Source organism: Haemaphysalis longicornis, unplaced genomic scaffold, assembly GCF_048455015.1.
Source record: "Haemaphysalis longicornis isolate Haplotype H1 unplaced genomic scaffold, Haemaphysalis longicornis Haplotype H1 scaffold_6, whole genome shotgun sequence".
NCBI classification, from domain to species: Eukaryota; Metazoa; Arthropoda; class Arachnida; order Ixodida; family Ixodidae; genus Haemaphysalis; species Haemaphysalis longicornis.
The window spans coordinates 178,496,196-178,510,700 of NW_027526407.1; the positions used below are offsets into that span (position 1 = coordinate 178,496,196).

Sequence of the window (14,505 nt, forward strand, 5' to 3'; positions counted from 1 at the left end):
AGGTAAGGAAGGCGCTTTTCGGAATGACTAAAGAGAACAGATGCTTTCTTAAAGATTTGCACCTGATCAATAAAACGGATGTTTATTCAATACCGAAATCCTTCACGTTGTGAATAAGTTGGTAAACATTTGAATTACCATCCCGCTTCGTGAAACAACCTGTTTATTCAGCGTGCTGGATGCTGGTAAACATCGCATGCGCATATTTGTTGCACTGTTTTACTCTGTCAATATATAGTGATTTATTTGTACATGTCAGGTATTGTTATTGTGCCGAGACAGTTTTGAAAATCTGCCAGAAAGTAACACTTAGTGATAGTACAACCAGCCATATTTGATCCTATGCACATGACTTGCAACACTGTAGTTTACAAAACATGAATTGCAAAGTTACAAAAAAACCACGAGTGTATTGCTCCGGACAAAGTAGAAACACAAAAAACGGCTAAAAGCAAAATGTGGTCTCTGCAGGTCCAACAGCAAAACAACATCAAATTGTGTTTATAAAAAAAAATGTCCCGATTCGCTGTGTCCTCAAACGAATCAGTTGTTCTTTGTTTGTTTCAAATTCACGGACCACATGCCTTTATAGAGCATTAATATGTAATTTTTGTTAGTGAACTACGTGATGTGATTTTCAGCCGTGCTTAAAAACAATAAATTTGTTCTCGTTAGTGGCACCTACAGCAAGAAGCATTCAAATACTTCATATAAAAATAAAATTATCAGTTTTAACAGGTACTGTAAAAAAAATCTGAAGACCAAAAAATATCTCCCACCATAAAAACGTTTGCCTTGGCAGAAACACCACCTCATTAAAGTAAAAAAATGTAATTTCGCAGTTGCACCGCTCGGAACACATCGATGGTAGCATAGACGCAGTCTTCCTTCAAAAAATGCGGAAGCACACCCGTAAATCAACACAAAGCTTGTTACCTCTATTGAGTTGACAAATTGAACCCCTGTCCGTAAAAAAACTAAATTACCAAATCGGGAAAGCCCACCGCTAGATTGGCAAATTCTGTGCGGTTCCTGGATGTTTTCGAGCTCGCACGATAAGGTCTCCTAAAGAGAGTTCTCGTATGCGCCAATGCAAATAACAAGCGCCATAATAATGGGGTTGCTGAACGAAAGATTTATGATGACGAACAGAGCATAATTATTTTTGGGAGGATGACAGACCGGAACCGCCTGATGAAAATTGGCTTCCCTCCAGTTTACCCCGACGGTTCAACCGGCGACAACCCACCAGGAAAACGTTTCGACGGTTGTCTATTAGTACGGATGCCCGGTTGTTTTATTTAAGAAACGTAAGCTAAATAGGTCTTCTCGCTCTCCAGTTAATGAAACCCTGCTGCGTAGTCTCTTGACGCCGCGCATTTCCTCCTTGCGGATAAATGCTTGCCAGGCTACAACAGGCCCTTAACAAAACTGCAGCCATGATTCGCTCGAAGGCCCGATGAAAGTTAAGACGCTCCACTGAATCGTAGGAAGAAGCAGCCATCTGACGTTATCGCGAAGTTCTCAAGCGTGCAGACTAATTTGGCAAGAAGGACAATGTTCGTTATGGCCCAGCGGTACGCTGAAGCACTCGCCATCGTTTTGCTTTCCGGGAACCCAATACTTCTCCACGCTTTACACTCCAAAAAACCTTTATGGCAGAAGTAAACTATTTGTACCAGAATCTTTTTCCCTTTCTTCGTTTTTTTATAGAAAATCATTACGGACCGTGTAACTCAAAATTAAATATCGACTCCCTTTATTGTGCACGAGTGAAATATTGACATTCGGCAAAGACGTTCCCTTTTAAACGTCAGCCCATATCTTTTTGTCTTCGTACCAAAAACGTTTCGCAGTTGCTGTACATGTTTTACGAGCATTTCACTAGTCCAATGTGTTCTCAGCTATCAATTAGTGCAGTAGTTCACCATGGCGCCTAGCATTTACATACTTCACGTCAACATTACGATTGCGATAGTGGGCTAACGTAAATGACAATGTGTTAGGTCACCCCTCTAGAAACGTTTCTTGGGCGCTTGCCAAGTAGGCTATAGAACCTGTTCAAATTAGGCCAAGTCTGACATTCGAGAAAATTAGGTATGGCGCGAGTAGAGGTGGCTAACGAGCAGAAAAATGTACGCCTCTCTGAAAAAAAACCAACGCTGAGCACGTAATGTGTCTCTAGTTGTGAGAGAGAGAAAGGAATTTTATTGAAATGAAAAAAACACAAAAAGGTTGGCCGGATGGTAGTTTTGCTGGCCAGTTAAGAGAAGATAGATTTCTGAACGAAATAATACAGACATACGCTTCCAGAAGTTATAAGGGTCAATTTCGCCCTGCTCCCTGGCCATCGCAAAAGCATGTGGTGAGAACCCGGCGATTCACCTGTAGGAGCCGTCTTCCCGTGTGCATTGCTTGAAATTTTGGATGCCTGAACACACCGCCCAACAACCACCAAAAGACGTGTTACACAAGTTGTAGTACTGACGACGAACTCTCAAGCACGTCCTGGGCAAGTACTTTGAAACGCAGCTGTCTCGACTCGGTAATGCTGCTTCAGGTGACCGCTCAGAACACCGTAAGCCTTGTTTGTTCTGGTTTCTCTGCGAATTACTATTTTGGTGCTCATGCTTTAGGTTATGCTATGCTTTAGGTGTTCTTACACGTATAAAAGAGTAAATTATTTATATTATTTCCTGTAAGAGGCGAAACCGATTATGATCGCTTAGAGCTCCAGTGTTCAATTCGAAGCAATTGTACTGCTCCTCCTTCGTCATGCCTACGAGTTATAGGGGCGTCATCTAAACAATTTTACTTTCATAAGCGTAGTACCATAAATTTCTGTCTCTCACAAACGTGACAAGGGCGCTTGAGGATTACCTCTAGCATTATGCCTCAGCTGTTTCACCCGGCTGAGGAAGGAGCACGCACGTTAACAGAAAAATGGTGAGCGGCTTAAACTTGGCATCCCTGCATCGCACACTTTTCTAAGCCGCCACAAAATACCCACTCAGCCAATGCGGCCGATCAGATCCTAATGCAGATCAGATATTTGTACTCGCTCTAACCCATTGTACATTGTGCACGCTTGCTTAACCATTTTATGTTCAGGAGACCCGGGCTGCGTTATTCGTTCAAACGAATTCCGAAGAAGCGAAGCGGTGACTTTCAGCGCCAAACCAGCAATTTCATCACTACGCGAGAAATCGTCGCCAGGCCTCGGCGTCTACAAACACGAGGCTAAAATTGACCAGCAGTGAAAGAATAATAATTAATAGAGAACTTATCATCCTGCGAGTGGAACCCGGGGTTTCCAGAATGTGAGTTAAACATGCATCCTCTGCACCACCGCCGTTCACTGACCTTCTAACACGTGTATTTAAATACATGTGTTACAAGTGTGTTTTAGGCGTACTGAAACACTCTATGCAACTGATTACAAAAGAAAGAAACAACGGTTTGCTAGTAACTAAATTAAAGCGAATGTACGCTCATAGCGTACGCGTAGTCCTACCCAGGACAATTTAATATGCCCGCAAAAAATTACCACCCGCACAAAAAGTTGTCGCACAATTAAAAAAATTGACTAAAATGACAGGATATTAAATTATTTCATTGGTGCTTTCTTGTTCCTTCCCCTGACATGTGCTTTAATTTTTTTTAAGCAGTATTGTTTTATGGGTGATGTATTACAATCGTGGTCTACAAATTGTCAATACTTTGATCTCAGTATTGCCTGAGATTGTATATATGCGTTCGTATTCCAAACCATCAGCGGTTTAAGTATACCACTCAATTTTATAATCTGGGAACGGGTCAACGAACCACCAAAATGTAAATCCGGCACATTTCGTAGTAAAACGCGCAGCGAGTTTCGGGTTCGTTTCATATAATAGCTTTTTGTGGGCACTTTCAAACTTCCTTTGTCACACCGAAGGTACCATCTGCCCAATGTAAAACAAAGCTAGAACAAAATAAATTGCTCTTTACAGCGCGACCATTATTCCGTTAAAAGGGCTTTCTATACTAGTGGTTTTGTTCTCTTTCCTTTTTATCTCGTGTGTGGCGGCCGACTAAACGTATTTCTGACCTCTTGAATTCCCGCTCCAAACGATGTAGTGCCGATCCCTTGAAGAAGCGCAACAACGCGTAAAGTTTTCAATGCAACACTTGTCACGACGCAAGTGCTGAAAAACCCACGTAATGAAAATCTTACCGAAGCTTGCTAAGGCGGGTGGCACTGAGCTTGAGGTGTAATATTGCTGTCAAGCATGCACACTATAACGCTAGATTTTAGCAGATCTCGGTTTGAATAAACGTAAAACGAATAATAATCTGACAGGGAACATGTGAACACACAAATTGGGTGGTGTTTTCCCGCTTAACGTTTGGGCAACAGAGGGGTAACTTATGATCTAAATACTGCGTATTAGAGTTTGTGCGTTCAAGGAAAGATTTGGAGGCAGACGTGGTCCCCAGAACAGAGCATTGCAGGCGATGATTAAAACTAAGAACTGTTGTAATTTCATTATCAACTTGTCACACGCTTCTTCTGTTTTGGTCTTTTTACGTAGGTTTTTCATTCACGTCGTGCATCCGCGGGTTCAGTTTTAAGTGCTATATTTCCGTAGTTTTTTTCCATTTCAGGGTTTTGCCAGGGTGCCAGAGTTTTGAGATCCCAAAAAAACAAAAGAACCAGATTTACAACGGAGCGTTTACAGAAAATAACCAGTTTAAAAACCAAGAGAAAGCCCCAGGAATAGGTTTTAGAGCTCAGAGCAATACTTCTCTTAAGGAGCTGTGCTACAAAAATGGCGGTGACTCTGGTAGTGAGCAATAGGGTAGGAGTGTAGGAGACCATATACGCGGATTGATGCTATAGCAGAAAGCAAAATAGGTGTCCAGAGGACTTGCGCGGATCTCCGCTCCACCTCGCATCGACAAATGATTCAAAATTTCAGGAGTAACATTTTTGCGAGAACCCGATTTAATAGTCTTGCACGCGGGCCAAAGAAAGCTGGGGAATTATTCGTGCTGATCTGCGCTCATTGAGTACCACGGACTGTGTCCTTCTTACTAAAACACCACCAAAGACGAAACCGTTTGTTTCGACTGATATTTCAGCGTCGGCTTTCAAACACAGCCAAATCAACAGTTACCGGCTTTAGTGTGATTTTTTTCGTAATGTTCTTAGCCGTCACCTTTCCCACTCATCACTGCAAACGTCCAAAAATGGTGCACAATCAACTACCTGTTCACTGGGTGTACTGTGAAGTTGAACATCCATTTTTATGTCTCCTACGTCTGCTGCACCCGCCACGGCTACTATTTGCGTCGACTCACACGTACGCCAGTGATGCACCATGTTTTCAATACACCTTTAATCTTAAAAATGGCCCGGGTTCTCCTAAGCTGGTCTGAATCAAACGGTTCAAAGGGCAATAATGTTTTTAAAAGTCAGTGGCCGGTACTTTATTTCATCCACTTGTTCCGTGCTTGGTGCCAGTGTTTTCCTTCAATGGTCGCCGAAAGGGAAGAAATACAAAACAAATTACACCACCTTACCGTAGGGGAACCATGAGTACTATGCGAAGCAGCCATAAGGTCGACTTAAGTTCCCATCAGTTTTCAGGTTGTCTTTTCTGTTGACGTTCAACTTCGCGTGTATTTGTTGTATCAGTAGCTTCTTGACGTAGTTTGAATGAGTGAAGGACATGAGGCGAGTTCGTACCACATGCTCCCGTCTCGGCTCGTAGCGGCGTGGAAGGAGCGCCACGTATCTGCCGTTGCGGACCGAGAATCGTGGGATGGAAACCGGGCACCGCTTTACTATTTCTTTTTACAGTGGACTGCGCTGACGTCAGCCAAAACACTGAAGGGGCTGAAGAGACGGGCATGCACAGTAGAGTTCGGACGGCAGACAACGACAACGAGGGAGGGAGGGACACAGCCCCGAGCATGAGGTGCTTCGTATCTAAAAATGCAACGAAAATGAAGTATAACATCAAAACAGCGGCCACATCTGGGCAATAAAATTTCCGAGTACCGTAGAGCCTAAGGTACGACCCAGGTGCCCTAGTTAGCCTTGCGGTATTAACAACAAATCTTAATCATATTACATAACACGAGTTTGTGACGCTAAAAAAGCCGTGTAGTTATCAAAACACAAAAGCATTGCGCTACTTTCAGGTGCAATAAAAATCTCATGCATTACTTGAGCGGCAAATAAACTGTTATTTTTACTGACTCCTCTTGCTAAAACTAATAACATAAATTTGTGTAGAAGTTTTGATCGTATCGATTTTTTTCCTACGCACAGAAATGTATATTTCACGATGCCTTCGACACCAAATGAAAAAACAGGTGCAGTGTAGGTTGAGTCTCAAATAGGTTTTTTAAGTTACACCATGCCTAAATGTTTACATTTTTTAATTCTGAAGTGGTAGTTATACGTCGTATATTTTCTATAAATATTTTTGCGTCTTTTAAATAGTACCCCACTTGAAAATGCAGAACATATGTTTGATTTCTTTTCGTCATTTGCGAATTTATTGAATTCACCGTATATTTTCCCTACGCGAATCTCCTTACTCTCAACTTTCATTTCCGGAAAGGCGCACTCCATCCGTTATGCCGGGTGAGTCGTTTTTCCTCCACATTATGTGGTGCAAGTAAACATGCTTGAACATTTACCCCTCACTGCTAAACCCCTTTATTCTGCTTGATACAATTTATGACCAAGTGCTATCAATCATTTTAAATAGAACGAAGACTTAAGATATCTGGGCCACGGTTCACTAACACATGCCGGATGGATGGTTTCGGAATCTTAACATGATTTGATGATCAAGGCGGAAAATGTTTTGTGTTTGATAGTGAAGCCAGAAGGCTCACATTTGATGTTTAGTGGCGCATCACACAGGCTAAACACGAGAAAGCTGACCGACTCCGTTGAACTGCTATATGTCAACCAATACAATTCGGTCCTGCCGGATAAGAAGAATCCTCCTCTTCGTGCCCTCAATACTATTGAAAGGAGAACGCCGATGTGATTTTCTAGATAACTGAGCACTATAAATGCTAGACGTGCAGGAGAAAATCTCACGAAGAACTGTATGAAAGTCTGCTTTGTTTGCGAACCCCAAGAAAAAAAACCCACTTCGGAAAGTACAGTTGGAACACTTTTAAGCATGTGGGCGAATTTTGTTTCTTGTTATCGGCACTCGCTCCACCATTTCTCCGGAAACAGGAAGCACTGAAGACCACTTAAAAGTTTTGAAAACCCTCAATCTTCCTAGATTGAAAGGTTAACATTTATTTTTTGAAATCGATCTATAAATAATTCTATTTTATGCTGTTCCTGTGGTCGGTTTCAACCCAACCAGCAAAGGACTAAAAATATATCTCTTTTGTCAAACTCAAACAGCCAGCCGTAGTTAAGCCTTGCCTCACTGGAATACGTCCTTATATCCAGGAAACCAATAAAAATAATATATCTCCTTCGGCAAACTCTTACTTCCAGCCGTACTTAAGTCTTGCCTCGCTAGAATAATCTCTTTTTGTGCACAGGCGTTTTAAGTTACTGGGGCTGGGAATTGAGGCAATTTTTTAAGGCTTTTGGCAACGGATATAGTGCACATGTGGCCATGGCGGCAAGATAGTAGTTTCTGAAGGGGAACAAAACACATTTTCATCGAAAGAATGACAGAAAAACTTCAATTAGTACAGCGGCTCCTTCTCTATGAAAAGTAAAGGAACTGTTGAACAGCGAGTTTTTCTCAATTCCCACTATTCCAAAACCCTCGTACCCTCAGCCTAAAGGACGGCCGTTGTGGCTCTAAAGTAATCAAAGCATAGATATTTTTGTTGCAATAACTCTGGTCCAGCGTGTTCAAAACTGTGCCAACAGCCGCAAAAACCGCAAAAAAGAGGGGTTAGGTGGTGTTGGCTTTCTTTTTAGGAGAGTGGTTTTAGTTACCGAAAGACGTGATATCGGGTGAAACGAGACAAGTTCAGAAGATAGTAAACCATGCCCTGGAAGCTTTTTCAGTGAGAAATCTTTGAATCGATCAGGAAAACAGCAGTGCCCCAGGAGGGTCGAGGTAGGGCTCCGAGAAAGGGCGACCGGGTGCCCATCGCGAATCGCCGTGAGCTTGTGAACCAGCACGAGGGAAAGCGAAAAAGCAGTATGGGAAAAGGGTGGGCTGCTTCCGCAAGAGATGTGCAGGTACAAACGGCGTGACTAGGAGGCCCCTGGTGATAGTAAGCGATAATAACGAGCTTCAAAGGGTCCTGTCTGTTGGCAGGTAAACTGGTGACGGATGAGGCCGGATAGTTCAACCGAAAGAGGAAATGTAGATAGACAGAAAGCCCAAGTTGGTTTTCGCTTCCACTACTTTAGCACCGCTAAGTCACACGTAGTGAGTTATCTGTATTTTCTATATCGGTAATAAGGAAGCAGCTTGTCGATGGGAACAGCTACAAAGGTCACCACCAAAAGAATAAGAATGTATGTTTGCAAATTTAGTAATTTTTTCTGGATTCACCCATTCGACCAAACCTCTTTTCTGATGTGCTCTCTGTACTCTCAATTGCCGCCGACTGACAATGTTACGTTTCGCGCTTTCCCATGTTTTACGTTCCATGATTCTCATTAGGACTAGCCATTCGTCTACTGGCTTTTCCGCTTTCCACTGTGAAATATTTTAGGTTTGACTATCAAAAAACAATACAGTCGTCTCTAATTAACACGAATTCCACGTCACCAACAAAATGCTTTGCTATACCTGAAGTTCCACATTAACGAAGGGCACAAGGGCAGAAACTTCAATAGTCGGCAATACGCCGCCCTTTTCAGTTTTGTTCACGATATCGACTTTTGCCGCGAAGCTGAGCGTGCTACACGGGTTGCATGATGGTGGAGACTTATCCCTAAAATCGAAGCCCTAAGTGCCCAGCACGCTCACTGTTCACACGGCACTGTGAGAAACAAAAAAACAGAGAGCGAAGAAAGTGGGTTGCGTAGGTGGATTCGAGCATTGACTTCATAATACTGGACGTTCATCAGTAACAGCGTGACGAAAGAAGGAGGGTGAGCATGAGCAGAATTGGGTGAAGGAGGAAAGGGGAGTGAGGGGACTGGAGTCAATAATTACACGACGACTGCAGAGAGCTTGTTCGCACAAGATTTGTGAAGAGCAAAGTGAAATAAAGGAAACATTTCAATAGTTGTGCTTGTTGTTTATCCTTTCTTCGGAGCCGAGCCCCCTTGGGTGATTTGCTCGCAATTTACAGCTTTGAGGAGCTAATGGGCCCAGTTTTAAAAATTCACAAAACTGTAAATGGGAAAAGTAAAAGCGGTACAATAGCGCGTTACTCGTGACAGGTGAACGTGATGGTACGTGAGGAGGACAGGTGTGCAACAGCCACGCAGAATCCCGATTGCCGAGAGTCTGTGGGGCATGCCTGTCTTCTTGCTGAGGTAGTTTACTACGACATGAAAGAGGCGATACTGACGCAAACACTGTATTGAAGGAAAGGAGACGGTTAGAATAATTGATGCCAAAACACCAAGAAATGCAACCGATGACAAAGTTGCCAATACAATGTATCAGTTAGAAATTTGTAATAAGTATCTCCGAGCTTTCGCCTTCAAAGCCCATAAACAGTCTTAATTGCCCTTAGAAAATTTTGCATTAAAATGCGGTCAGAGGGTATCGATAACGTAACAGCGAGCAGCAATTATTTTGAAGAGGGCGCGCATCCATTACCCGCCTTCCTTTTTGGGGGATTTGCCTTAGTCACGTGGTTGAATTGTCTGCCACCGACGGTAGAAATGGGCAGAAGCGTCTTTTTAGGACGACAAATGTTAAACGAAAAGTGGGTAAACACCAAAATAAAAAAAACTAAATTCCTAGTGAATACAGTGTAATAAAAGGCGAGCACAATGAAGTAACGTAGGTGGATTCGCCTGCCCCCAGTAGTAACTGGTTGGACAGTGGAGCGGGACGACGCACTGAAAAATGCGCAACGCCCTTGTCACGCCTCCCTTTAGCACCCTCCCTATACCGGTTACGGCATCTCAACACCCCGAAATAGCACTAAGAGTATTTTAAAGTGCTTGAATACGGCTTCGAGATTCCGAACAGTGGACACCTCGGCTCCGGAATCTACTTTGAACTGCGCTGTGTAGTTCTCAACGGTGACGTCAACGAACTCTGCCGCGTCGGTGGTCCCGACAGTCTGTAGATGAACGGAACCGAGCTTGTGTTTTGACTTCCTAGCGTGCCACACTTCAGCAAAGTGCCTTTCTTTTTGCAGAAGCTGCAGGCGGAATTTTGTGCGGGGCAGTTTGGACGCGGATGTGGCGCGCTGCCGCAGAATTCACATGTTGGCGGCTGGCAGAAGCGCACTGCTTACAGCGGCGGCGAAGGCCGCTTATCGTAGGTTCGGTGGAAAGATGCGAACTTTTCATCGCGTACGGCGTCGAGGTGTAGCTCACGGGAGTGCTCTGCGTGGTTAAGGGGAGACATTTTCAAAGACGATTTGTCTTTCTTGGGCTACATAAACGTAGAAATTTTGGTCTGTCTGTTCGAATGTCTCTGACTCGATTCAGCCACCCGGCCAAAGTAAAACAAAGCCTGCGCAATAGTCTTATATAGTAAAAAGTAAATCTGCCCCTCTAAGTCCAGTGTAATGTTCCTACTTGTCAACATTGTTGAAGAAGAACAAGACATTACGCAAATATAAGACAACAAATAATTACCGGAGTGATATTTGCAGTGTTCCTTTATAAAAATCATACATGCTTGACTTTTGCGAAATAAATCCTTCATCAACTGCAGAAAAAAATTCACTCCGCCGTCGCCTGCTGTCGCCCGCGCCACTATAGCTTCTTGCGTCATATCAAGGACTCAACCGGCAACAGTTATGAAAGGTTTCACTAGATAGGTTCCACGTCCTGCTTGCAACGCACGTGGTGTAGGGAAACGCGGTTCTATAAACGTTGAGTTAGGGCGCCTCGATTTGCGCGGGTCTTGGCCGTACGGCAGCGTTGGCATCGAGACACCCGGTTTGGATCAGTAGAACGCTTGAAATTAAAAATGATTTAAGCAAACCATTTGCGTCTTTACCTTGGGATGAGCGCGACGCAAGATGGACAACATGGGAAGTGAGCGGGAAAGCGAAGGGAGGCATTTACTTGGCAAAAGTCGATAAAGACTATCGTCTTTTGACGGCATTTGCAACGAAATGAGCAGATATGCGGCCACTTTTTTTCTATGTCAGCGTCTTCTCATTGACGGGTCTGCATTCATGCTTCTTTGAGCCTCAATTTGGCGTTCCGGCAGGGCTGGCCCGAAAGGCGCGAGTCGCTGAAGCCGACGACGAATCTATCGCGCACAAGCCTTTGCTCCACCTCAGCTGAGGGATAGTCGCGAAGCTTCCCCGTGTTACACAGTTCGGCGTAGTATGCGTCAATGCTTTCGTCGGGCAACTGAATACGCCGGTGAAAACGCGACGACTTGTAGAGTTCGTTCGCCTGGTGCACAAAGTGGTCGGTGAAGTGGGTGGCAACCGCTTGAATTGAGGCGAGTGACTAGGCGTCGAGCGAGAACATCTCGAGCAGTGGGCCGACCTCCAGCCCGAAGCAGTACAACAACGACCGTACCTGCATGTAGTCGGACGCTTCAGTCAGGCCCGCTTGACTCTGCTTCCTTACATGTCTAGAGAAAAACAAAAAAATTGCCCTTTGTTTCGTGCTAATCAAGCCTGTGCGGTGCGAAGAAATCGCATAATAAAAAGAGCTACCAAAACAAGATACGCCGAGAGAAGGCGCCGAAAAAAGAAGAATACGCAACGCACATCGCCAAGGTGGTTCACCTCGCTGCGGCGCCGAGCTCTTGAGACCCCGCACGAGCTCGCGCCGGGCGCTTGTGAATCGCAAGCAGCCAGCCACAGCGGCTGGTTGCACAAGCGATTCCGTGAAGAACAATGGGTCGGAGGTTAGAGCAGATTGGTATGTACGGCTGTCGGGCGAGTGGACCTGTGCTGTGCCCCATGACGTCCTCCACAGTAGTAACCTACAAAACATCTCCTCCGCAAGGAAGTCGTCTCGCCGGGCATCGGTGAAAGACAGCAGTGCTTCCAGAGAGATATGTTCCCCACGACGGTGACGCAGCTCCGAGCGCGCTGCTCTACCACGTGCTACGAGACGTGACTTCGAGGCTACCAGATGTGTGATGCAATGACCGGACATGCCGACGCCCTGAAGCCAAAACCGCGTACTGTGTCTTCTTCCTTCACTCCTCGACTTACACTCTATCCGGCTTCCTTGAACTATTTCCCGTTTTCTATAGCGCTTTATCGCCGTTCGTTATTGATTTTTAGTTCCTTATTGTTCTTCGCTTGATTATGTTCCTAATGTTTAGGTTTCGGGTATTATACAAACTATGTGTATGTATGTTTGCATTTATTGGCGCAAGGGTAACTAAGACCAACGAGCGCCAAAACTATGTCGCGTCGTTTTTCATAGTGAGGTTTGTGCTTAAAATATGTATGAAATGAGTATGATATATCTTAAAATATTGTATATATGGGTGTAGACGGCCCGAAGACGAAAACGACTTGCTTACTGTTTCATCTTGTATTTATTATTGTCTACGATCCTGAAAACCTGTGAGCATATTAGTGAACCTGCATGCGACTACTGAGCCATCTTTGTAGTGCCACTATTTTTGTGTTGCCCTCAAGCAGCGGTTACACTAGTTGTGTTAGGCAGTATGAGCCCCAGGTTGATTGCTGGTTTGTGTGGCATCTTTTCTGCTGGAGTCGAAACAAAAACAACCATGCTTGATTTTTGAATATTCCTTTCATTTTAACCACAGTGGCCAGGGTCCGAATTAATTTGTTGTCTTGAACTCAGCGCACTATAGGGGGCACGTTTGGGTGCCCTACATAAAGTGTGGATTTTGACTATATCTTTTTTGCTGTGTTGAGTACTTTTTTACTGATGCTTGTTGCGGCTGCTGGAAACTGTGTTTTTCTCAATTTTGCGTCCTACCGCAAATAATTCGTTTGCAGTCTCGTTGGAATGTAAAGAGAGACTGAGGTAAAAGCGAGCAATATTTTAAAGGGTCCTTTTTTATGCTAAGAATAGCGCTACGCAAGGTAGATCAAATAGGGAAGCTTCTGGTTTGCCTCCCTTTAACCGCATTTTAGAAACCGCGTTTAAATTCTACCTTCAGACACTACCCGATCGTGCCTTCTGAGTATTTCCTCTTCGTGCCTCGAGGTCTCTGTTTGCGTACAATGTCTTTGAACGCGTCCCTACCACTTGGTTTGTGGCCCTATTTCTTTCTTGCCAGACCGTGATGACATGCTCCCCTTCCAAGCAGCGGCATAAAAGACAATTGTCTCCTCGGAACGTGCAAGTTTCTCGTGCAAGTGGAGCTCACTCGAGCTAAGGACAGCAGCCACGTGGTTGCCTGGGCGCCCGTAATGGTCATACTAAGCGCGTCGCCTTTACAAGGGTTCCCAACAAGCCTTCAAATTAGACACTTTCCGATATTCAGAGTGGAGCACAGTTTTCGTATGTTGTGTATTTTGCATGCAGAGTTTAGCAAAAAAACTTGACAGTGACATTTTCTTTCTTGTGATTATTTTTAATGAGGAAGAAATACGGTTTCTGGTCTGTAATTTTACTTTTAATTTCTGAACTGTCACTATAATAAAACTGCGGTCACTCCATGTGAAGTGTTCGCACAGACCAACACATCGTCTAAACGGCTTATCCAGGGCGAAGCTCTGGATAAGCCGTCTCTTGCTCTCCCGCCTCTTGCTCTCCCGCAGCCTCGTTTCGTGTCCTACCGCGACAAGGATGGCCCTGCCCGTGCGCGTGGTTTCCAGTCTGGCTATCTGCGTTTCGCTTGCGGCTCTATGATCTCGCTCAGCGTGTTGTGCAAGCCTAAGTCGAGCATGGTCTGTGTGTTTGTGTGGGTGTATAAGCCCAGCGCAGCTTTGAATGCCCGGCGTATGAAAGCGTCTAGCTTATTGCGTTCGGCCGTGGTACAGTTGTGAAAGGCGGCCACGTACGCAAAGTGGCTTATGACGAACGACTGGGCCAGCCAAAGCGTGCTGAGTTCCTCCATGCCGGCGTGCCTGCTGGCAATCTTCTTGACGAGGCAGAGTGCTCGGCTTGCTTTGATTTGCAGTTGCTTGACGGTGTGAGCGTTGCGTCGGTGTTCGTGGATGTGTTGTCCGAGTACTCTGATGGTTTCTACCTCGAATATGACCGAGCCGTCGCCCGTGCGCACTTTGATGTTTGCCGCCTTCCCGTTCGTGGGGCTTCGCGGGGCCTTCAGGATTAGTAGTTCCAACTTGGCGGGGGAGCATTGCAGTCCCGTTCCCTGGAGCTGGTCTTCAACCACTTTCACCGCGCACTGGAGCGAGTCTTCGATCTCTTCGTCGCTGCCGCCCGGCACCCAGATGGTGATGTCGTCGGCGTAG

The 14,505-nt window shown here is 44.9% G+C and overlaps 1 pseudogene; it reads right to left on the reverse strand.

Moving 5' to 3' along the window:
• Window positions 1-10,169: 10,169 nt before the first annotated feature.
• Window positions 10,170-14,147, reverse strand: LOC144143386 (uncharacterized; annotated as a pseudogene).
• Window positions 14,148-14,505: the final 358 nt, after the last annotated feature.